Here is a 27509-nt window from a genome sequence, read left to right on the forward strand (position 1 = left end):
TTATTATCAAATTTTTCACTTTTAATCACACTGGCCCATTTATTTTACGGGACGATACCGTTGATCCGCGCGATATTCGCGAATGGCGGATGTGATGATTCGGACGACGATAAAAGTTCACTGTAGGTATTTCACTTCCATTAGAATGCGTATACAGTATGGCTCGGTCAACAAACTGTAAGTGATTGCTTATTGTTAATTTCCATTATGTTTTGCTGTTTTCATCATTTATTGATAGATGAAATTGTTGCGATTTGTTCGGTCTGACTTTAAAATTACGTTGCTAAAAACCATCTTGCATTGTTTTTAGTAATTTAAACACTAAAATCTTATGTACTTTAATTGTCTTCGTTAAGAGTGGAAGCTTAGTACACTAGACTCACATGACGGATGTCAACACTCTGACGCGCCTCTTGAAGCGTCACATAGTTGCCAGTTAAGCAGCGTAAGAATACAGTAGCAAGCTAAAATATAGTTCGTAGAAAACATTAAGTTTTTTGGTTCATTGTTTTGCTGATAGTATATAATAGATAATTCATAGGTCAATTAAAACCATATTGAAAATACTGACACTCTCGATAAAATAGGAAATTAATAATTATGTATAAAAATTAGATTATCACGTAGAATCCGTCGTCACTGCATAAGTTTATACTGTGTGGGCGTTGAGGATGAGAGTAGCGAAATTCCTCACCTTGTATGGTCTGACGGGAGGAAGCAGGCCTGTCTGGAAAAATGAGGCACCTTTTGGGTGACAAAATTCCTGTGCTTCTTTCTCCTCCAAATGTTAGCTGGTTACGTTTGATTTCTAAGAATCGAAGTTGAGAGATACGAGGGTTAATTTAAAAGTTCATGTCTATACATATCGTTATAAACAATCATCTTAGAAGACGCCAGTTCAAATCACTAGTAGAGGTGTAACATGCATTTGATACCTTCTTCGCTTCACGGCCCACCAAGTTCTACCGCGATTGAATCTATGGTCTTTCAGAACGTTGGTAGAAGGTCGTCGATGCTGATGGAGGTTGTTTTCAGGTACGTCTTAAGTGACATATCGATTTTTGAATGTGGTGGGTGAAAAAGCGACAGAACTTTCTTGGTTACCTTTATATATACTTCTTTAAATTTGGTGCTCTATCTTGTTCCCATTCATGGGCATAAAATTGCCAAAAAAATCAAAATTCGAAGTCTTTGACCTAATTTGTCATCTTAGATAAGGTTTTATCACTTTATATGGTACATTTTTGAGTATAGGAATCAATTCTCTTTTATAAGACATTGATACATTGATGTGCTGTTCTTAATTTTTTGGGAGTTTTATTTTGGGACACTGCATAATTTTGGTAATTGTCAAATAATAAATTTCGATAAATGTTCGATAGGGACAAAATATACACTACTGTAAGTTTGGGAGGTCCTGCTTGTACGATTCTGTGAATAAAAAATTGCCAAATATTAGCTAGTATTGCCATGTGGTCACCACGTGACCGGTTGTTGATTTCTTTGATTAGTTCTAACACCTTATGTAGATACATGGTTGAATACAAGGGTCTAATATCTTTTATAAGTACATTGATGATCTCTTTCAAAATTTGGAAAGGTACATAAGACCATCTCTAACATTTAGGATTAACAAAAAAAAAAAAAAAAAAAAAAAAAAAAAGAATTTCATCGATGTTTTCTAGGACACAAGCATGTAATTCTGTAAATTTGGGTGTTGTTGTTTAACTCTTCTGTACCTAAAAAATTGCCAAAAGTTAGTATTGCAACGCGTTTGCCATGTGGTCGTTATTGTCCTTAACTATCTTCTTCGATGAAGCTTCGCTGCAATATATGGTTATATGACAGAGCACAGGGGTCTATTCACTTTCATAGGGCATAAGTATTGATGCATTCCTCCTAATTTTTGAGAGGAATATATTAGCGCACCTTTAAATTTAGGAATTGAGAAAAAGAAAATTTGGTAAATGTTCTCTAGAAATCTAAGATATATTTCTCTAAATTTGGATGGTCTAGTTTATCCTCTTTTATGGGTAACAAATTGTAAAAGTAAATATATAAATAATTCTAATAGATAAAAATAAATATATAAATATATAAATTGTAAAAATAATACAATATTTGGCCGTTTTTGATCTATTAGATCAACTTTGTTGAGAATGTAGTGTACTTTATGCTTATATACATTTAGAAGGGTGCAGTGGTCATTTCTCCTTCATAAGAAATGAGTACAATGATGCTCCCTTTCAAAATTTTGGAGAGGGTAAATAGGACGGCCGCTAATATTTGAGAATTGTCAAAAAAAATTTAGTGAATGTCTTCTAGGATTTGAATATATGTATGACTTTGTAAATTTAAGTGGTGCTGCTTAAGCTTTCTGTAGGTGAAACTGGTAAAATTATGATATTACAATTCGGTAACCATGCGGTTGGTTTTACACGGTACTGCACCATGCGGTACTTTACCTTTTTAGATCAGACTTTACCACAATATATGGTTGTCTAATTGAGTACAGGGATCAATTCGCTTTCATTGGTCATAGGTACATCGGTGCATTCCTCTTGAATTTGAGGAGAGATACATTGAAACAGCCCTTAAATTTAGAAGTTATCAAAAACACATTTTGGTAAGTGTTTTCTAAGACTAAAATATGTATTTTTCTAAATTTGTTTTGCACTAATTGTTCCCCTTTTATGGTAAAAAGTTGTCAAAAATTCAAAATATGGAAGTTATCGACCTAATATTTCTCTTTGATGAAATGTTAATATACTGTATTACATGCTTATATAGATGAATACAGGGGCCAATTCTTTTATATAGTCAATATACCCCTCACAAATTTTAAACGGAGACCATCAATTTACTCATTTCTTATGAAAGGGAATAGAGCCCTGTACTTCCACATATAATCACATAAGCTAATAAAGCTTTATCAAAGAGAATAGAAAGGTAAAAAAAAAAAAAAAAAAAACCCTCCGAAATTTACATTTGTGGAAAATTTTTACCCCAAACTTACAGAGGTACATAACCTGGTCCTATACTGCTATACTATATATTTAAAGTTGGCAATTACCAAAATTAGGGTGGTGGTCCTATGTACCCCTTCCAAAATTTAGGGGGTGAACCGAGATATTCATTCCAAAATTTAGAGGTGTGGTCCTATATACTCTTAGGTCATTGACGCCTGGCCGGCTCCTTAAGGCATTGGATCCGGGCCATCGAAAATTTTTTACTGACTCACACCAACGCGGACGCCAACGTGGACGCACGCTACTATGGTATTGCTCGCTGCAAAGAAAAATGAGTAATTACCCTTGACTTCTGATAAGAGGTGGCACTTGATTATTAATCCTTGCATCTAAAGCTGTGTATCAATTTCATTTTAGTTTACTTTACTTTCACACTGATCTGAATGTTGGCAAATTTATAATTAAAGAAAAATATAAAAACACATCATAATACAGGGTGGCGCAAAAGTTATCCTATTGAAAGATGCTCTCATGTTGACAAATAGTAGTTATTTATGTAGTAATCAATTGATTATTATTATTCCAGATCCAAAATATACGTGGATTAGCCATGGATTGCTATATTCCCCAGCAACACAGAATAATTGTGTCAATGTTTCTGAGAAGCAATGGGTCAAACGTCCTGGATTTGCCGGGTATGCGGTACCAACTGGCCAGACAATGTGACGCCCAGCCTCTAACCTTGAGGAAACTGGCTGAACGCGAAACAGTAGAAGTAGTCGGCCTCATGGCGTCAGCACGGATGAGAATATCGCATTGTAGCTGTAGATGTCCAAGAGGACACTCAAACAGCAACCAGACTGACGGCCACACAACTGGGCATCAAGAGACGGTCGTTACAGGGAATTTTGGTGCAAGACGGACAGAACAGCTGCTCCCATGCAAATTGCAAAAAACAAACCAGTTATTGCTTGCAGACCTCCAGCACGTGTGCAGTTTAGCAAAGACCTCCTAACTTCATCCGCGAAAATGAGAATTTTCTATTACAGATCACCATTAGCGACGGGTCGCATTTTCATCTGTACAGATGTGGGAACTGAACAGCAAACAGCATCTATAATTAAAGTTCTATCATCGAAAATAGAGTGATGACTTTTGTGCAATCTTATACCTACAAGTATTATTGGATTCCTTTTGTGTCAGGGTAATAAATACCAAAGAGGCTTCATATTCTACATAAATTCAGAGCCATAGTATCAGCAATTTTACATTATTTTAACTAAATATAATAATTATTTTTATTTTACAAGAAATTGTGACTATTTGTATAAATGCGTACATATCACCTTCCTGTCATCTGGTAGTTTCATTTGCAAATACTGCCTTATTGCATTATTGGCGTTGCAATTAGAATCGACGCCATTGTTTGGGGTTCGATATCCCTAATGTAATATTTAATCTACTGTCTAACTACAGCTATTGGGAAACACTAGAAAGGGATTTCAACTTTGTTTTAAGCTTCTATTACAATTCATAAATATTCTAACACTAAAACTTCCTTCTTGTGTGGTAAGGGAGAGAGTTGACATGAATTGAGTAGTGTAATGCATAGTTTATATTGGTTTCAATCCTATGCAGAGAGCCAGGGAATTAGAGCCAGGAACTGACTCCCCAACTTTGTTGTTTTGATCCTGTGATATTTTCCTCTTAGCTTGATTCGTCTAATCTCCCATCATGGCAGTGGTTCTGAAACTTCTCTCAATGCTGACTCCTATTAGAAATGCATATAGCGAAACTATTCTTAAAGGACAATTGAAATGGAAAAATACATAGTAATAAGACAATTGTTAAGTTGGAATAGTTAAAAATAATTTACAAGTAAAAAGATCTGCTCTTTTGATCTATAGAAAAATTAAAATAGAAAAAGAATGCATGGTGGCTCAGTGGAGATTTCCTTTTGCAACTCACCGCAGTTTATTTGGACATTTTTGCACTCTCACATGATCTATGCACCTTTTTCCAGTACACCAGGCCCACAACTAGAGGGGGGCTAGGGGGGTCTGTCCTCCCTAAACTTTTCGTGGCTTCACCAGGGCTCAATACAAATTTCTATTATTAATTCAAAAAACACAATTGAGATATTTGAAAGATAATTTTTGGCAACTTGGCGCCCCCTAACATATTCATGCCCCCCAAAACCTCTGTGGCTAGTTGCGGGCCTGGAAGTTGTACTTACTTCAATTTCTTTTTTGTTATCAATTGTAGTTGCCTTAAGCTAATTTTTTAAATGAAAAAAAGTGGTGCGCCACATAGAGGAAAATAACGTACATGGCACCCGGGTTCCATTCCCGGCGGGAGCTCATGTGGTTCGGATTCCACGTTAATCAGTAGGTCCACGTCTCATATAGCCCCGCTGCTGAACGGGACATTAAACTCAAAATCAACTCAACAACGTACGTAGCTTACGTAAAAGCGTAGGTTACATGCGTAAATCCTGTAGTTTTTGGAATTAATGTACAATTATAGGTAACATCCTACAAGAAACGTACAACTGAAAATATATATTCTACAATGCTCTCCGTATAACTGTTCCATCTTACTTTCCGTATGAAACAAATAAATTTATACAGGCGTTCAGCAACGTCACATACATATGGACGTATATAACATATAGCTGAAGTAACTAACATACGTGTACGTATATAATATATGGAAGACTATTAGGTGTCAGACATCCTGCAACAGAATGATGTAACATCTAGGTGGGAAAATGGCAATACGTATGTAGCATATGCATAATGTTTGCTCAGTACAGATTTCAGAGGTAAACTTAAGGATTCCATTCTATTTATACAATATACCACTGTCTGGATTACTGATTTCTCTCACTGTAGTGTGGTGAAGTCGAGTAGTATGGTGTTATGAGGGCAATTGTGTGCTGAAACACATTTGGGATTCAAGTTCCCCTATAGACAATAAAGAGGATTATGAAGTTTCAGTTTCCTCCGGCAGATGACAACTGCTTGAGGCTGTTTACAGGAATCTAGCGGTCCTATATGTAACTACTAGCATTTATGTATTTACTTCAAAGTATACAGGTGTAGGCCCATAACGTACAATGATAATAATACAAACATTACAATATAGAGAAAAAAGTAAGAAAAATAAAAAAGAAAAAAGAATAGGAATAACAAAAACTAAAAATAAAATAAAAATATTAATAAAAAGAAAGAAAAATAAGAGTAGGAATAAAAAGAAGGAATAAAAAGAAAGAAAACTAAAAATAAGAATATTAATAAAAGAAAGGAAGAAAAAGAAAAGTGAAATAAAAATAGGAACAAAAAAAAGAAACATTAAAATGTGAAAAATCATGAAAACGAATACAATACAACCATTCTCAGTAAAGGATACACATCATCAAGTTATCAAAGAAGAATAATTATGTATAATCATTATGAATTATTCCCTATAGACGTTTAGAATATTCAACTGTTACATCTGAGAAAAGGTCTACAGTATCCTACCTTTAAGTTTGTTATATAATCTGAGCATTTTTATAATGGATGAATTTACATGAGTTACACTTCTGAACTCAGGAATGAAAAATAATTGTTCTTTTCTAGAATATCTTTGGAATACAGTAAAAATGAAAGTCGTGTAATAACATTGAACTTCGTTAGGCCTAACGCTCACTGGCAACATTTTGTCGGGCAATTATCTTGTTGCTCTGACTAAATGCATTGAGTCTTATGAGAGTCTGCTTATTGAGGCGACGGCGACGGAAAAGTTGCCGAGGTGTTGCCAAGCAGCGCAACAGCTTGGCGACGGAACAGTTGAGCAACATCTAAAAATGCATTGTCTTATGGGAGTCCGTTCACTGCGGCGACGGGGACAGAAAAGTACCTCCAAGCAGGGAGATAAAAAAATGTTTTCTACAAGTTTTTTCATATAACAGTTCGTTCCGTGTTTAGCACATAAAAAGAAGTTTTTGCAATGAAAGCAAATACATATATATCTTTAATTAGTGACGAAGACAATGAAATATTGAGGAAGAGAAACACCCAGCGTTATATAAAAAAATGCAAAAAAAAAAAAAATCAGATATAAATTTAAAGAATACATTGTGGGAAGAGGTGTGTTTCGCTATTGTAAGAAACTGGAATGAGCTTTCCAACCGAGAAAAAGATAACAGATATTTACACAAGAGTCTTTAAATTTTGAAAAGAAAATGAAACGAAACCTTGAAGTTTTACGTCCCACGGTTATACCGGGTAGGCTAAAGTAGGCGGTGATGATAAGAAATGAATGAAATGGTGGAATAAAGAAAGTGGGGAAAACGGAAGAACCCGAGGAAACCTACGAGCACGGTGTTGTCCACCATAAAGTCCACACGGCGCGAGTGCTGGGATCGAACCAGGGACCCCAAGCACCGTAGGCTAAAGGAGTTGGTGATGATAAGAATGAATGAAATTTCAGGATGAAGAAAGTGGGAGGAAATGGGAAAACCCATGCACACGGGACCAATGTCATTAGACAGTCTGATTATTATTAACGATTATTTTACAGGTAAATCAATCTAATACCAGGGGTGCCCACAAAGGGGTCTATGACGCAAACTGCGTCATTGAAATATTTGGGGGGGATAAAAATCTATATAAATATGTTTGAGGGGGTGTAAAAATTAATCGGAAAGAAAAAGAACACCTACGGATAGACAATTGAGGGGGGGGGTGCATCATAGACGTGAGGGGGGTGGTCACCACTGCTAATACACACAGAATATATGCTTACCTTAATGTCACTATTAGCCTTTCTTCAGGTGGTAGCTACAGCTAGTCTGAAGTTTGTGTTTATTTTTATTATTGTTGCTGCTCTAGAGACAACAGTTCATCAAAGGTAATCACATTCATTCTACAATAGCTAAAGAACTTCGAGGGATAAATGCGTAAATCACTATATAGCGTGTAAAATTTTCCCTTCAGCAATATCTCACTGTATATAGGAAGTACCCAGTATTTCTTTTTCTTCTTTTCTTCTTTTTTAAATTCAGTATTAGCGCACAAACAATATCAGATTCTTCGAAGTCCATCGTACTGTGTCCAATTCCGCCAAATTGTGATATCAAATGTCCAGCAACATTTCTGTTGCCGTCGCCAGTGAGCGAGGGTGTGGCAACAAAAATGTTTTGTCGCCGTGAAGTTGCTGACTGTAGGCGACAGCGACAAGATAGTTGCGCAACTGTTTTGTCGCCAGTGAGCGGTAGGCCTTAGTAAATACATTTCTAAATCAAGTAATCGAAAGCACAACTCTTCTTTCCCTTGATCTACTCGATTTGGATAAGAAACGTAGGAACAAGACCGAGTCTTCTAAGTCCCACTACTATGATCCCCAGTACATGAATCACAATAACAAGTAAGTTCCCGGTAAATAGTGTTAAACTACGGTTGATTTGCAGAACACAGGGACTTAATATTGAGACGAAAAATAATAAATCTGACTTCCAGTTCTTATAGAATAAGGTCGGAGAGCAACTTTGTTCGTCAATCTCAGAATCCATATAAGTAAATAATTTGTCTCTAACCACTTCCGTTTATGCTGTATCCTAAGAAAACTACATAGAATTGAAACCGGAAGTTGTAACAGATTTCTAACGATTTAGCTCTTTGTAGGATGATAAGTTCCGAGATTAAACTCATTATTGGGACAGAAAGTCCATTTCAAAAATAGCCATTCTGGATTTTCCTTGCCGTTTTTTCTCTACCGAGGTCGATCTTAAAATCGAAAATAATAGTAGATTCTGATCACTCCCACTTTTAGTAAGGATACGAAGATATAAGTGAAATGTCAAAAAAAAAAAAAAGTTTCTCGCTGTCTGTTGCCCATTTTGTGGTACGGTAATAAACTTTGAAATTAAAAACATATACAAAAGATTAGAAAAAATGTTGCCATGTCGACTGGAAACATGAACCTAATATCTAGCTAATTTAAACTGAAACGTGTAGACCTATGTATCAAAGTTAATTTACATCGTTATGGATGAGTTTCTGAATTGGTGTATAGATAAAAAAAAAAAACAAATCGAGCATTATACATGTACGTAAATATATCAAAAACTGTCGTTAAACCTTACCTTAAGAGAAAAAAACAATGCTCTGAAGCCTGTCGACAGACGGACGGACATAGCCTTTCTGCGTAGACTTAAATTGAAAAGCCTTAATTTCAAATTCTCACAATAATTTACATATATTCATAAACAGGTAAGAGCGATTTGTTAGGTGCCAGATTGTAGCTGAACTGTGGAAATTGTAAACAGGCAATGAATGGTTCGTTTATTTTCTTTATCGTCCCAGGTGGAGAAAAGTGGAAATGACAACCAATTTAGAAAAAGCATAAATTTTGAAGTAATACAAAGAACTGGAATCGTTTTTTGGAGTTCAATGACAGATCTGAGCAGAATAGCAAAGATATGTTCCTGATGTCAAGAAAATCAAAGTTTAGAAAGCAGCATTTCTAGAGACAGGATATCTCACTAAGAGGTACTGGTATGGTGGTAGCCAATCATAAAAACTTTCAGTGTGTTGCAGATACATTTGCAACAAGTTTTAAAAATCCGTTCGTATGGCGTCATGTGAGCTTTCTCCCCCCCCAAAATGCACAGTCCACTTTGTGCTTTACAAGCGTCTAAAGCTTTATGTATGCAAATTAGTGTACAAGTTTTATGCAAGTTAAAAGCTGACAACAGCCCAAAACAAACAACATTTGCCATAGACATTCTTTAACACATCGAGTTCGACAACTTTTTAACGTTCTCTTTTCTCCAAGGTTCTCGACCAAGATTCTGTTTTCTGATGATGAGACAAACCCCAAAGGTTTCGCCTAAGCGGTATGGCCAATAGGCACAACGTACGAATTTCCCGTTTTCAAAAACCTCAAGACGTCGAGGGGTATCAATGAGACATCCCCAAAGTAGTTGTGTAGGGTGAAGGAATGGTGGGTGGATCTTTTCTCAGTGGAAATCATCACTAGTTGCACATATGTTGATAGATTTCAAAATTGTGCTCCTTCAGATAAAATCTCGACTCTCAAACCTGCTTTTCTTAGCAGGAAGGAGCATTGGAAATTCGGATCGCATTGAAAGAGAAATTTCTACAGAAATAAATTGGGAGAGGTCGTCTGACTCCCTGATCACCCTGGTCGCCTGACCCTAGATTTCTAAACTCCTAAATATTTCTAATGTATTAAATATATACAGTATTACAGTCAGCTAAAATTAGGATGTTTCAGTTCGGATATCCTATTCCCCATAGTTACACATGGAATAGTTCGGAAATCTAACACTGTTGCAGTATTTGAGCTGAATAACCTGTTTTGTATATTTTAGTTTAATATCGTTTTGAGAACTAATGTGGGATCCGAAGATCGTACTGGCAATCAAAGCGGGTAACTCACCTGACGATTAATTTGCAAACAAGATAGGCACGTATCACACATTGAACTGTAAATTATTGTAAACAACCGTTCATGACGCAGGGTCGGATCTAGGGAGGGGGCGATCGAGACAATCGCCCTCCCAGAAGAGGAAACTTTCTTATTTTATATATAAATAAAACCCATCCCAGAGTTTGGAGCTCTTAAAAGTAGCTCTAAATAGCAGTATTACAGCTCACCGTCCCCCAAGAAGTCCATCCTGGATCCACTCCTGTCATGATGTTTAAAAGTGAACACACTATACTAGTTGCAAGATACTGAACTTCCATATCTAATATGAGACATTTTGAAAAGAGTTTTATCCAGATTTTTGTTAACGAAAAGTCAAACGAAGGCCGAAAAGAAGACCCAACATTTATCAAGATCAATCATTATTTAATGGGAACTAAGTCATGCAACGGTTTTGTTCTGCAAGAAAACAATGGCTAACAGACATATTGCTTGTTGATGACAGTGGACTGATCTCACGACAAACCATTTCATATTATCATGGATTGAACCCAAAGATCTACAAGGTTTCATTTTGAAAACTTATAACGACTCACCAAGGGTAGTCGTCAACCTGGTTCGATCGTTGATATATGAATTTCGATTGGTAGCAATTGTTTGCATGTAAAAATACCTTTAATAATTATACATATTATTATTCTCACCTTTTCTATAAGAATTATAAAGTCGATGAACGGTATCAAATGGTTTATTAGTTGATACACTTTTATGTATTTTCATTCAAACTGTCATGCACACAGACATGATGATTCGGTATCCATAAACAATTACATAGCAACTAATTACATAACACTATCTATATCTCTTACAGATATTAAAAACATTCTTCTTTTGTTAATATTAAATTAACATCCTATTAAGTATAGTGCACATGTATGAGCACTTTCTGCCCGAGGTACAGGTAATTATTAAACTATCCAAAGTATTTCGTTATAAACTATTGAACTTCGCTTTCAACTTATACGCCAACATCCTAGCCGTATTATAGTACTACTTCTTGTGGGAGCAACGAACTCAGACAGTGCCAGGTTTGATTAGAGCAAAGATTTGTAACTAACTGCTGGTACTCGCCAAAACGTATGTGCATTGCGGCATTCTCCAACGTAGTGAGGATAATTGGGGACCTACTTTGAACAAAGAGTTTCGAATTTTGGTTTAGAAAGCAAGCATTATCTGCGAGGGGGACCCGATGTGCTGATAACACATCCCTCTCAAATGTATGAGTGCTACAAGTCGTTTAGTAGGTATTGGTCTATAAGACTGGGACATGAAAAGTTTGGTTCACTCGTTATGCTTTCAACCTATGGGCGATACCTCTGGAGAGTACAAAAACACAGCAAAGAGGATGAACAAATGAGATACTAGGAAATGATCATGGAATTCACTTCTACTCACTAAGAGTGCCCCAAGGGCAATGTCGTTGACCGAGAAAGGACTGTACTTGTTCTCTGATTAAAGTTTAGTCTCCCTTTTTCATTACCCACGCCATCTTCTACTTAAAGTGGAATTGGATTGGATTGTTTTGAGTTTTACTTTCCTCTTCAGCAACAAGGCTTTATGAGGCGGGTACTATTGTTTGAAGTACATTTGATTGGGTTGAATTTTGGTTACCATCCGTTTTCAGCAACGTAGCTATATGAGACAAACTTTTCATTTTAAAGTGTAATTGAATAGGGTTGATTTACAATAAACGCAGATTTGCTAGCAACGAGGTTATATGAGACCGAACCTACTATCTGAAAAAAAAATGACAAAGTTATTCTTCTTACTTTCGTTTGTCTGTTTACTGCTGGATAGGTGAAAATTTTCATACGTATGATGTAAGAAGTTTCTTGGTAACACTCGCTCTATACGGTAGACCTCCAAGTTTTTCGAACAAAACATTGAAACCTGAAGTAGTCTTACATTTCTACTCGTTCTGATTTTATAAAGAGGTGCAAGTAAAGATGATACTTTAGTTCAAATGCTTTACTTCACGTACATTTACAATAAAAGTCAATCTGGTAGACGCTAAACAATGACAGTATTCAGTTATAATAAAAATAAATTTGTTAGACGTTCAGTTAATGCAGCGTAAAATTAAAATAAAGGTCCATCTATTAAACGTTTAGTAAATACAGTGCATACTTGCAATAGTGGCAAACCAGTTAAACATTAGGTAAATGTGACGCACACTTACGATAAATGTCAATCTGTTAGACGTTAAGTAATGCAACGTACAGTTACAATAAAGGTGAATCTGTTAGACGTTAGGTAAATGCAGCGTATACTTAAAATAAAGATCAACCTGTTTGAAGTTAAGTAAATAGAGCGTACAGTTATAATAAAAGTCAACCTGTTAGACGCTAAGTAAATACAGCGTACAGTTACAATTAAGCTTAATCTTTTAGACGTTAAGTAAATACAGATTATACTTACACCAATGGTAAACCAGTTAGACATTAAGTAAATGCGGCGCATACTTACAATAAAAGTCAACCTATTAGACACTAAGTAAATGCAGCGTACAGTTACAATAAAGGTAATTCTGTTAGACGTTCAATAAATGCAGTTTGTACTTAAAAAGGTTAACTTGTTAGAAGTTAAGTAAATACAGCGTATACTTACAATAATGATAACACAGTTAGACATTAAGTAAATGCAGCGCATACTTACAATGAATGTCAACCTGTTAGACGTTAAATAAATACAGCCTACAATTAGAATAAAGTTAAATCTGTTAGACGTTCAGCAAAAGCAGAGTATACTTAAAATAAAGGCTAACCTGTTAGACGTTAAGTAAGTACAGCGTACAGTTATAATAAAAATCAACCTGTTAGACGCTAAGTAAATACAGCGCACAGTTACAATTATTCAATCTTTTAGACTTAAGAGCCTGCCTTACTAAAAATAACACAAAATTTACAATTTTTCTTTTGCTTGTTTTTCATAAGTGAAAGGACATAATAAAATGCAACTTACCACAATCATAGATAATGTTATACTACAACAGAAAATGTGAATCTGAAGAATTTTCAGTGTTGCCATTCATAGAAATTACAGTGTTGCCAGAATAACAATTTCCCTAAAATCTAAGTTAAGGCAGCGAGTAGAGGAAGGAACTGAACTGCATTTGATTAAGTATCATGTTGTTTTGGTTTCCAGTGAACTACTTTTAAAATAATAGTTGTATTTAGTTTGTAATAAACAAAATAGTTTTAACATACAGTTATTAAAACCAAATAATAATGCTATTTTAGGAAACTTTCTATGGGTGGCAACACTGAAAATTCTTCAGGTTCATATTTTCTGTTGTAGAAGAACATTATCTATGATTGCGGTAAGTTGCATATCATTATCTCCTTTCACTTATGAATAAACAAGCAAAAGAAAAATTGTAAATTTTGCATTATTTTTAGTAAGGCAGGCTCTTAAGTAAATATAGCGTATACTTAAAATAATGTTAAACCTGTTAGACGTCCCTGTAAAACCTGTTAAACCTATAAACATAGCGCATACTTACAATAAATTTGAACCTGTTAGACGTCAAATAAATGCAGCGTACAGTTGCAATAAAAATAAATCTATTAGACGTTCAGCAAATTCAGCATTCGCTTATACTTAAAAGAAAGGTTAACCCAGGGGTGCCCACAAGGGGGGGCTATGACGCAAACTGCGTCATTGAAATATTTGGGGGGGTAAAAATCTATATAAATATGTTTGATGGGGGGGGGGTAAAATTAATCGAAAAGAAGATTTTTTCATGGAAGAACACCTACGGATAGACAGTTGGGGGGGGTGCGTCATGGACATAAGGGGGGGTGGGCACCAACCTATTTGACATTAAGTAAATGCAGCGTATGCTTAACAATAAAGATTTGATAAAATTATTGAAGGACTATATTTTTCGCAATAGTTCAATGCATTTTTATGTTGTAAAGATATAGGATGTATTTTAATATATATACGGCATGACGGTGAAAAAACTAAATGTAAGACGTTGGTATTTATCTACCTTGCCGCTAAAAGAAAATATTTTGAAACTTACAACGCTACAACTTATAATTTCGAAATAGAGCACTCATCATTTTCAATTTAAATACTCGGAGACTGTTTAGAGAAAAACTTCTTCAAATGAAATAAGAAGCGTGTTTAGACCAGGTTGTGTAAGTCTTTCCATCATGAATAGCGTCAGTTTCTTTTCCTGTCGACCATTTCTCATCTTACTCATTAATCATCTTTTAAACTGAACGATGATGAATCACAGTCAAGTTTCTTGTTTTTTCTTTCCTATATATTACGTGTTTCGTAGGCGTGTAAATCAAGATACAAGAAACAATGAGAATATATTCACTCCTTACATTTATATTCCATAAAACTGAGTGGCACGCGGAGTCACTGTAAAAGTATGGGAAAGAAGTTTTCGCAAATCTATTTCACAATAAACAGTTTTAAATCAGATTAAATATTGACTAGAAATAAATGAAATAGTTGCAAAACTTTATTTAAGCATTGTGTAATATATAATGTTCTTTCTGTTTCAACATTTCTCTCTCTAACAAGGGACACACGCAAACTTGAACAGGAGAAACCGGATGAAATTTCTACACTTAACTAATTTCCAGTAGCTGAATCCAGTGGTGATAGTCGTTTCTATGCAAAACCAAGCATTGGCGGCGCCAGTAAGTGGAGTATGGGCCAAATTTCTAGACAAGGTATGAGAAGAAACGGGAAAATTGAAACGCTCAATGTAGCAAATATGATTGACGATTGAGTCTAAAATATGTAGAAAGATCATGTGAATGCCTGACTTTAATCACAGTGTTACCAACTCATTAAAAATCTTGTGTGAAAATGGTAATGGAAGAAAGTGTCACAAAAATGCGACGTATTGTAATACATAAAGAACCCGACACATTATTCGGGAATGAGGCCTTGTCATGTTATAAAACTGTGTTGCTAACTTCATAAAGTATAAAACAGGTAATAAACGTAAGATGTAAGCAAAGAAAGAAAGAAAGAAAAGAAAAGAAAACTTTAAATCAGACAAGATAAGCGGGTGTGAATCAGCACGCACATAAAGGCAGAGTGGTGTTACGGATGTCCATGTAATACGCTGCATCTGATAACAAACGAAATCTTTGTGTATGGACATTAAGAGTAACAGAGAAGTTTTGCGACAAGACATCATTATTATAAGGACCAAAATAAACATGGAATCGTCGAGGCGACTGTGATACCAGTAAAATGATACGGTACAAAACTGAAGAACTTAAAAATACATTACGCGTCAACATTGACCTGCAAGTGTGCAAGAACCAGTTAATTCTGCAAATGCAGATATATTTTGTCAAGGAAGTGGTCAAAGCACAGAGACAGTGTACAGTATGTACATTTGACCATTGCTACTCACTCACAGTCAGCAACACCTCTGCATGGTAACAATCCTATGTCAAATGCTACACTAATGACGTTAACAAATGACAATATTACTGATCCTGTGTCGTACCCTGCCTTTCTCCAGGCATATTGCAACAAAGGCTTGTAGATCGGTGCTGAAAGTTGATTGTAGATCACAGAGTGCAGATTGATAATAAAATAGAGATCGTGTAAAATTCACCTGAGGTTTGTCACATTGGAGCTGTACGAAATCAATGATCCGCCGGAAATAAAGCTTGTATTGCCGAAAGAATCAGACGTGAAGGGATTGACAATATTTCGTTGTCTTGAGTGAAATTATCTTCAATGTAACATCTTTGTTTGGAAAACACTCTTGTAACAGTGATTGATCATTGTGCCACTCTATATTATTTTCACTATTGCACGCAATCACACTTTACTCGAAACGAGATCCATCTGCTCGTACACCACTCACGCGTCTGTATCGTTTTATGCTCGAGTTCCCAAATAACACTGTCGGATAGCACCTGTCACCAGACGCAGCGTATTACATGAATATGAGTAACACCACTCTTTCTTTCTGTACCAGTTGATTCACTCCCGCTTATTTTGTCTGATTCAAAGATTTTCTTAACTTTATGTTTGTTTATAACTTAAATGTATACTCTGAATGCCCCCGGTGGATAAGTGGGTACGCTCATCGCTTGGTACTCAAGGAGTCCCGGGTTCGATTCGCACTTGGGGTGAAAGTGGTTCGGATCCCACTTTAAACCGTAAGTCCCATCCTGGGACGTCATCATCATCCCATGGGAGAAAATGGCAAACCATCATGGGTTTACCTTGCCCAGGGACCTTCGTTTAAAGACCTGCCTTCGGACAGAATACTATACTTCATCATCATTATACTTTATGAAGTTAGCAACACTGTTTTATAACATGACAAGGCCTCATTCCCAAATAATGTGTCGGGTTCTTTATGTATTACAATACATCGCATTATTGTGACACTTTCTTCCATTATCACTTTCACACAAAATTTTCAATGAGATGATAACACTGTGATTAACGTAAGGCATTCACATGATCTTCTACATAATCGTCAATCATATTTACTACATTAGGCGTTTCAATTCTCCTGTTTCTTCTCATACATTGTGTAGAAAATTGGCCCATACTCCACTAACTGGCGCCGCCACTGCTTGACTGCTTGATTTTGAATGGAAACGACTATCACCACTGGACTCAGCTACCTGAAATTAGTTAACTGTGGAAATTTCATCCGGTTTCTCCTGTTCAAGTCCGCGTGTGTCCCTAATTGAAAGTGACTACGTTTGTGACTCTTGAACCATCTCTTGAACCACCCGACCGATCTCGATCAAATTTTTGACGTAGATGAAGTTCTGACCTGGGAGTGTTTTTAGCTATTCACTTTGACGGTAGAAGTTAGGGGGGAGGGGAATTATTAAAAAAAGAAATAAAAATTAATAACTCTGGAACCAAACGACCAATCTCGATCAAATTTCCAACATAGATTACGTTCGTGCCTGGGATGGATTTTACCATTTAACTTTGACGGAACAACGTAGGGGTTAGGAAGGAGGGGGGATATGCAAAAATCAATAAATATAAAAATAATGTGACCATGTTCGTGAGTTAATAATTCTTGATCCACCTCATCGATCTCAACCAAATTTTCAACATAGATGAAGTTCGAACCTGGAAAGTTTTTATTATTCCATTTTGATGGTAGAACTTAGGGGGGAGGGGACGTGGGAGGAGGGTAAATATATACGAAAATGAATAAAACTTAATAACTCTTGAACTACCAGATCGATCTCGATCAAACTTTTACAGAGATAAGGTACGAACCTGCGATGTTTTCATCATTTTACTTTGTACAATGTAGGGTGGGAAAGGGGGACAATATTAAAAAAATAAATAAAACTGATGATCTTTGTGACTTCATCACGCTTAAACCACCGAACCGATCTTAATAAATTATCAACATAGGTGAGGTTCGGACCTGGGGCTGTTTTCATCATATCTCTTTGCGTGTAGAACTTAGGGCAGGAGAAGGAGAGGGGAGAGAGTTATAAAAATAAATAAAACTTAATAACTCTTGAACCACATGACTGATCTCGATCAAATTTTCAACTACCTGACCGACCTCGATCAAATTTTCATCAACGTATATGACGTTCGAATCTGAGTTGTTTTTAGTCATATCACTTTGACGTGTAACTTAACAGAGGGGGAGATACATTTGAAAATGATGGAAAATGACCAATATTAGTGCCGAATCTATAGTTTTTGGAGTCGCTGAGATGAACAGTGACACTTCTGCTTTGGGGTCGCTGAGATGAACAATGATACTTCCAATGCCATACCCCCCAACATGGGGAGGGAAGAGGGATATATAAAAATCACCGAAAATGTCCAATATTAAAGAGCGCTTTAGTAATAGTAAAAACGGAACAAATTACTATTTTTCCATAATTTAACCCAGTGAAATCGGGGTGCGTCTTAGATTGGAGGACGTCTTAAATTCGAGTAACTATCGAGAAGTTCTTAATTAAAGATATTATTAACGTGTTATTAAACTACTTTCCTAGCCATAAGTATTTTTAATTTTGTATCATATTCAATCATTCAGACAGCAGACAGGCAAGATTTCGCAGGAAAGATTTTAAGTAATAATTTCACATTTGTGTTTAAGCGTTTACGTGTAAAATTGCAGTTATTGTGCTGCCAAAATGTTTTGAGCCGTGGCAAAAATGCGAACTAAAGCTTACACCCCGACACACCCACGCGTTGAGCTAATAAGGGTTCAGCAGTTGTTAAGTGAGAGAGTCTTAGCGAAAGAGAGTGGAATTCCTTCAGCCGATAGCAGCGCCTGAAACGGAAGACTAGATGTCAAGTCAATGTGTTATATCTATAGTAATATGTGGCTGAATATAATCTTCTGCGTTTTTTGTCCTTTAGTATTCTGTGAGAAGCCCCATATTACAAACACTTTATATCTATGTAATACAGTATTGAGCTGTTGTACTTCTGCAACCGGAAGAACGGTAAGTAATTTTTAAGTAGTGTTACCTATACTCCGAGTAAAAAATTACAGAACTAAATTGTTTTTATCTATCTATCTATCTATCTATATCTATATCTATATCTATATCTATATCTATATCTATATCTATATCTATATCTATATCTATATCTATATATATATCTATATCTATTATCTATATCTATATCTATACACAGTAAAAAATGGTTGTGTTAATTCAACTCAATTTCAACACAGGGCAGTGACTACCACAATGCGGTGTTAGTTCAACACATACGCCGCGGTGTTAGCTTTAACACAGGGGGTGTGTTACGTCTGTAACACACAACCGGTGTTGTGCCGTGCCGTAAGCGTTAATGAACCACAAAATTACTCCCCCAAAATATGTTAAATCGCCTATATGCGTAATGTGTTTACATTATGCTGAGTCTAAAAAAGCACTTTAAACAAGTAAAAAAAACTGTACTCCAGTGACTTGGGGGAGGGGGGGCAGGAACCACCATCCTTTCAATTAGTAGCCGCGTGCTCTTCCGACTTGGCCACGGAGGCGACGAAGAAAACGTCGCTTGTAGAGGGATAAATTATTGAGGTCTTTTGAATTTGGTTAGTCAGAATGCTCCTTTAAGCCGCATATATTCGACGATAACCGTTCGGGAAAATTTTTTCAAACAAAATTTTTTTTAACGACGCCGGGGAACTGTAATATGCCATTACAATCTAATGTGATGATGTTTTTAATAGGAGGGTGCCCGAAATTTTTTGTACCGACTGTACTTGACGTTTAACAAAAAATTTCTGGCTGTTCATATAATTCGTAATTTTGTTTGTTATTCTATTTCAAATTAACATGGAAAAACTGTAAAAAATTCATTACGAATTATAGTTTTGGGAATCAATATCTTTATTTATATATTAAATTAGTTATAAGTCTTGTATATGGATATGTAAATGGATTATTACAATTCTTACGGTGTCAGTGCTATCTGAAAATATAGGTCCACCATTGGACGGAACTTTTCAGATCAAATAACCAATCTAAAATTCGACAGAATTTTCAGGACCACCCTTCACCTCTCTTTTAGATACCTAGGTCCTTCTGAAATCTAGTTTAATCCAGATTTTAACAAATTTTATTCGTTTCAAAGCCCCACCGCCAAAAATGCTTTGTTTTGATTGGAGGATTCACCCACGCTATAATATTAGAGCGCGATTATTCCCATTCCATGCCTGAAAATTTTGCTGACAACAGCCAGACTCGGATCTTCCAGCTCAGAAAGGTAAAAGGAGCTAGAAAAGCTGCAGTAAAAGGTAAAACTAATATAATAGTTGAATAACTACCAAGCAGGAAGCTACGGAGCCATAATTTGCTAGATTCTCATAGTAAAAACCGGACTGAAGAACTAAAATAGGAAGCATAACTCGGTGACGCCATGTTGTGCAGATATAGTTAGTGATGGACAGGTTCTGCGAAGTGCATCAGTTTGCGAGTTGTTCTTAGGGATCCACAAACAGTTTCGGAGGAGTAGTGTTTTCTCCCTTAAAATATTTTTATCCTTAAAATTTATTTCTTTTCAAGTTACGTAAGGCCTGCCCCACTGCCGTTTGTGTTCGTGTATGTAGCAGATGTGATTTCTTTTGTATTTATTTATTAGTAACATGGCGGTATTTAATTTCGTTGTAGTTAAGATAGGTAGAATAATGCACGTGTAAATTTACAGTAAGGGCTCCTATCTGACTCCTGACTTGGGAGTACGGCTTCCAGCGGGATGAGTTGAACATGTAGTTTGTTCCGGGTTCCTGCCCCTGCAGGGCAGGGGTCCTATTGTTAGTCAACACTTTGATATGTCCCCTCGGGGGCATTGATTAAACAGGTTGAGTTAAGAATATGATTCAGTGATTACAAGGGCCAGTTGGCCCTGTTCCTTTCTGTCCCTTTTCCTTTCGTAAACCGATAGAGCCGATTTAAAATGGTAAAATCTGAATGTTGTCTGTGTATATTTATTAGTATAACATGTATTAATGTAGTGTGTAGTATGGATGTGGCATGTATGTGTTCGTAATGTAGTAAACATTTTCTAGTAGTAGTAATTGTGGTAGTTAAGTGATGAAAGAGTGTGTGAGATAATTAAATATGGACAGTGTAGTATTTACTATGCGATAATTTTTTATTATTCCGTCATTAAATGAACTTATACACAATATTTGAAAGTGAACGTAATATAGTACAATAATTCCGTGTACAAGGTCACATTCAGTGGTTCAAGGGTTGATCATATCGTCGCTAGCCTCTAGTGTCAAAAGTCAGTACTAACCGTCATTCTTATGTCGATGCTCTTAGTGATTTAGTTTCCATGGAATTGACCTTTCTTTTCGAAATAAAACCTAGAAGGTATAATTCCCAGCCCATATGGATGTACAGTTAGGTTAAGTGACCCAAAATTAATATTTCCTGAAAATTACAACATTCTGCTTAGTCTAGAAATCGAAATATTTAAGTAAATAAACAATACGTAATTTCTTAACAGAAGTCGGGCGATATGATGCTAGTTCTTCGCTTTGAAATTATATTAAATGTTCATTTCTTTCATTGTGTGTGGCTGCAGAATAATTTCATTGTTGTCAGAATTTCATAAACATTAAATATTATCGCAGATAATTCTATTTTCAGTGAACATATGTATGATTTTTTTTCTTTCTTAATAAAGCTACCAGGTATTACATAGTATTGTGTGTGTGGTGAAAGAGTCTTGAGTTCGAGTGAGATTGTCGTGCAGTGATCGGAATGGGAAATGTTTGTAGTGACTATAGATTTTAAAGTATTATGATGAAATGTGTATATAGGCTGGGCGTAGATAGAGGAGACAGGGTGTTTGTAGAATATAGCGTCGTAGTAAATGAAAAAGATGATGATATGAATATTATATGAATATTAATATGAATATGAATATGAAGTATATGAATATTGTAGTAGATGAATATAGAAGATAGGACACCCATATAGTTAAATATATAGTAGCCCAGTGAATACTTCGCCACGTGTTGATATATATATATATATTGAATAGATACGTATAGCTACAAACATCTCAGGTTCTGACCCCTGCACCGGAATATCACGCGGACAGGAGGGCGATATATAGTCGGACTATGGTAATACTTTGTAGTTTGATGTGTTATAGTAATGATCAACCATAGTAATACCATCTGATAGAATGGGTAGCATCATATAATCGCTGACTAGACATATTTAATAATCAATTATGCAAAAGACAATAGTAGCTGTAGAACTTGGGGCTATAGTGAATTATATTTTCTGGTCGGTTTTAAAATAGAATATCCTGCTCCGTGAGATTTTTTTTCCTTCACGTTACCTACTCGGGCTAGCTTACAATGTTCATGGAGGCGACAGCTCTGACAGGGTTACAGAATCAAAACAATTAGTTATTGAAATTTATTTTACCGTACCCGGGCATCGACCCCTCCCCCCTTGAATATTTTCGTTTTCTTTTCTTAGTTTCCAAACTAGATAGTGATGGAAATTAATCGATGCCTCAGAATTTAGCGCATTCTGCGAAGGGGAGCTATCAGTGAGGTTTGGCAATAGAAATCACCGATGCAAAATCCAGTTATTTTTATTTTTTATTTTTGGCAAATCACTAATTAGGGATATCTTAGCTATTATTCTAGTTTCATTACTTTTTTGGAACCTTTTAGTTTTCAAGAGGTCGGATGATTTTTTTTCTCTGAAATTCCAAATTAAGACTCTACTCTAACCTTCCGGAGGATTCCGGGATCTGCAAGGGTGTTGACCGGATACGGTGAGTGGTGGGATTTCCCTAAAGTCTTTGTCTTTCCGAAAATCCCATCGGGGACACAGACTTGTCTCATCTTCGCAGATATCTTTTTCGGCTATTTATTTGGTAAGCCGAACCCTTTTTGGCATAAAAGAGAATATTTGGTTATAGTATGATGTATATGTAAATTCGACCACTTATCTTTCGTAGTTGTAGTGTTCTGTCTTCTCTCTTTTTACCTATACTTCTTCTACTTCTTCTCTAGAGTTTTTTTAAAATTTCAACCTCCCCCCCGATTTTTGAACTTGTCGCTTACGATTTATTTAACGTACAACTCTGATCTGAAATTACCAGCTGAGACGTTGCAAGACACGATTCATGGATAAAGTAGATAATGATTGGGTCCTCCATCACATTTTGACCTATCGCCGAAATGAATAAAGACTTCGTATTTGACGACACTTCGACGTTTTTTTTCATAGGTCACTTTCCTTCCGTTTTGGTTTTCGTTTATCTTGTAGTTAACCTGGGCCCAGAAATTCTATTTTAGGTTTATCTATTTATATCTTTAGGAATGTTCTGTGTTACGTGCTTGCCTCACAAAGTTTTTTTTATTTAATTATTTAAGCACGAATTGACTATATGAAAGTTGAAATTTATAGATGCGCGGTATCAGGTAAAAATCAATTTTCTTTTCATATGTAATGTCGGAAGTCATTTGTTTTCTTGTACAATGTTTGCAACCTTTTCTGAAATTATTGTTGGGGTTATTAATTTAAATGTGTGCGCATTTATTAAATATATATATATAGAGAGAAATGAATACGTCGAAATGTACATGTGCTTAGTATGTGAATATGATTTTAAAGTAAAAGTATGATATTAAATGTATTATATGGATATATGTAAGAGCGCTCGTGTCTGCCCCCCCAAACGTGTATTGGTTGCTATAGCTTACCAGTAAGTTTTCCGACGAATATAAGAATATAGATTTTGTCAAGAATACCGCCGTGCACTCAAGTAATTTTCCTTTTCTTCTGAATAGATGTAAATGATAACCTATGTAATTATTTAATGGCATGTATTAAGAAGTAACGGCAGGTCTAAACGTAACCCACATCATAATGAATATTATCCCTGAACTACCAACCTAAAACCATTGTGGAAAGTGTACCTTTAATCCTTCTCACCTGCATATGTATCCTGTGACTTGACCAGTTTTTTTTATCCTCAATTTAAACCATCATACTCCTTACACCTGTGGAAGATCGTTTTAAATCCGAACCATGTATACATATATACAAAAGTGACCCTGGATAAAGGAAAGGTTTCATGACGTGTCCCAGTGTTAAACAAATAACTTGAAATCATCCAATTAATAAATTTGGAAATGGACTGACTAAGAGGAGAAGCATCCTCTGGCGGAAAGTGATTTTAAAATCCCTAGATGGGTATAAACGTCGCAGTGTGCGAGTGCAGATATAAACTGCTAAGAGTTACAAACTAAATATAGTTGATGAATGGTTTTTATAAACCAATAGTTATATATATAAACACAAACTAAGTTAAATGGAGCGAAATGTTTTTGGACACTACGAGTAGTGCGTGATTTGTGATTTGAACGCTCAGAATTATTAATATTTTATTGCTCAATGTGAGGTAGAGACTCATAAGTTCTAGTACACCTAAAAGTTTTTTTCTTTTCTTTCCTCTTTGTCCATATTTTTTTTGAAGTGAAATAAGTGTCTTCTTTGCGTATGTCGCAAATCATAATTTTGCTCTAGCATGCCTAAGATATAATATATGTACTTATTTTTTTTCTTTCCATTTGTCAATATGATTGAACATATAAAGATTTACTAAAGTATAACTTTATGTATTCTATTGATATATAACCAAGAGCTTGTGCTTTTAATATTTTCTTTATAATTATTTGTTTTGTCTTTTCTTTTCACTATGGATGTAATAAATTATTTGTATCTTTGTAGTTAGTTGGTTTCCTTTAAACATATATACACTGTCCTGAGTGAGTGAGCGTGTGAATGCATGATAGATTTAATTTAAGTAATTTTAGTGATATCATTTGTTGTATTAACATCTATAATATATATGTCATGTTTTAATATATGTGGTAAGGTAAATAACCTAGGTCATGAAGGACCGCTACTAACGGCTTAAATCGGCTCTAGGAGTGAAACGGAAATAGCAGGATGAGCCTAAATACGACATCTTTCTTCCAGGAAGTTGAAACTCTTATTGATACGATACATAAATTTATATTGAGTTTATAAGTTTGATTTTTTTTCTCTTTCTTGGCTAATTCATATGCGTGGTCGATCCTAGAGATACTGGATGGGTATCAATCATCGTTTGGAATAACTCTACGAAGAATAATTTCGATTTTTCTCCTTTCCTGGTCTAGGTCTGGGCAACCCTACAAACGTGGTGCCTGGAGCTAGGTCTGGGTGGTATGAGGGAGCATGTGTCTATTCCGAAGCATTCTAAAATTGAGTAGTCGTTAATAACACTTAGAATGATTCATTTTTCAACGATTTTCTCGACTTCTTACTATATTCCCGGAATTATCTAGTAATCTATTTTCTTATTAAAATACTCTATTTGTTTTCGTTCTTTTTCCTCCCTTTTTCTACCTCCTTTTACCCTTCTACTTTCTTCTCTTTCTTTTCTATTTCTGAATGAAAGAAAACGGAGTCATGACTGAGAGTAGTCGCTATTGGCACGGTCAATAAGTTGTTTCGATGAGTTTTCTTCGGGAGTCCGATATGGGATAATTAACCATGAGATGAGTATGCATTAAGGGACGAACAATAATAAGAAAGTTTATTGGAAAATAATCAGGATTTCAATTAGTAGGTGATGTTTCGTAATCGCCCTCGTTAAAGAGAATTAATTTTAGCGACTCCTCTACATTGCTCTTCTTTGTTTACTACTATTTTTTTTATTTTTTACCGTTTTCTTACTATTGGCTAAGCGTGACAAGATCTGTTGCCCTGGAAACGGCGGTTTCTATGGCAACGGACAACGTTTTCTTTCATCTTTCACTGTGTTTCTCTGTAGCTTCAATTCATAAACCTTTATAATTGGATGCCCAACATATTTGGCAAACACGCAGAAAACAACACCGAAGATTCTACACTTCTGTTAATTTGACACATAGGCTGTGTGTCATTTCAACTACCGGCATTTGACACACAACTCCAAATGGAGAGTGAGTTGTTCTAACCACTTGTTTGTGTTATATTTGAACACAATCGTGTTAACACATAGGCATGTCGTTGAAATAACACAACGATTTTTTACAGTGTATCTATATCTATATCTATATCTATATCTATATCTATATCTATCTATCTATCTATATATATATATATGTATATATATATATATATATATATATATATATATATATATATATATATATACAGGGGTAACAGTAGATCTGAAAAACTAGGGGACGGTAGTTAGCGGCATGACGTAACGCCGTCCCCCTACCTATCTTAGCCCATTGTAATTTTTTTTTAGAAACTGGGGGGACGCCGTACATATTTTTGGTGGCAGGGGAATGGCCTCCCCCTGCACTTTTACCCCTGTAATGTGTGTGTGTGTGTGTATGGGGTGGGCGAGTTACTACATTTGTGACTTAATAACTCTTGAACTATCCAACAGATCTTGAACAAATTTTCAACGTAGATGAGGTTTGGGCTTCGGATGGTTTTTATCATTTCAGTTTGACGGTGCAGCTCAGAGGAGGGGGAGGAGTGAAGATAAAAAATTATAGAAAATGACCGATATTATTGTCAATTCATAGTGTTCGAAGTCGCTGAGATGAACAGTGATACTTCCGATACCGTTGAAATCCAAATACAGTCCTTTAGATGTTCAAAGTGAAACGTATTTCCTCCGTGCGAAGAACAGGTATTCTGTAGTTTTAAGAAGGAATATAAATGAAGATTGAGATAAAAGGGCTCTCGACCTGATGGACTCCCGTGATTGGCCCATGTGCTTAACTAACAGCAAATTTGAATTTGCTGTATAAGGCCAGGAGCGGAGATGTTCCAGTTGATGTATGTCTTTCTAGTTTGTGACTCTTATTGCAAAGACAGAGAAGGGTGATTATTAATAAAGTAGTCCAGTTATTTATTGTTTTTAATATCAATAAATTATTTTTTAAAAATGTGATATTTTTCCGTTCTAGTTTTGACTCAGATAATTCAACTGATAAGAAATAAGAATATTTTCATTAATCTTTTCCCAAAGGACTTTAGGTATATTGGTAATAATCGGAATAAAAGTTGATGCGGTAGTAGAACATGACCTGCTGTATAAGCGTATGAAACGCTATGTCGTGTAGGTTTACAGCTCCCGAGTTATGAACGTTCGAATTTTGCGACATTCGAAAACAAAAAACAATATAGCAATATTTCCTAATCGGAATCAAAGTTCGCAGTATGAAATAACTTCAGCTGTGAAATATTTCGTTCGTGAAATATTAGTAGTTTTAATGTTGAACTAAGGAATAAGCTGGTCAGGTGCCATATGAAGTATTGGACTGTATGGTTCGGAGACTTGGACGTTTGAGGAAGTATGGAGAAGAAATATTTAGAAAAGTTCAGAATGTAATGTTGAAGGAAGATGTAAAAGATAAAATGGATGAAGAGAGTAACAAACGAAGTTGTTCTAAAACGGGTAGGAGAGAAGAGGACGCTTTTAGCCACTATCCTTCGTAGGAAGGCCAATTTAAAAGGGGACCCTGAAGATCGAGAAGCATGGAAGAAGCGTTTC

This window comes from Thermobia domestica, chromosome 2 (assembly GCF_964235325.1).
Source record: "Thermobia domestica chromosome 2, izTheDome1.hap1.1, whole genome shotgun sequence".
Classification (NCBI taxonomy): Eukaryota; Metazoa; Arthropoda; class Insecta; order Zygentoma; family Lepismatidae; genus Thermobia; species Thermobia domestica.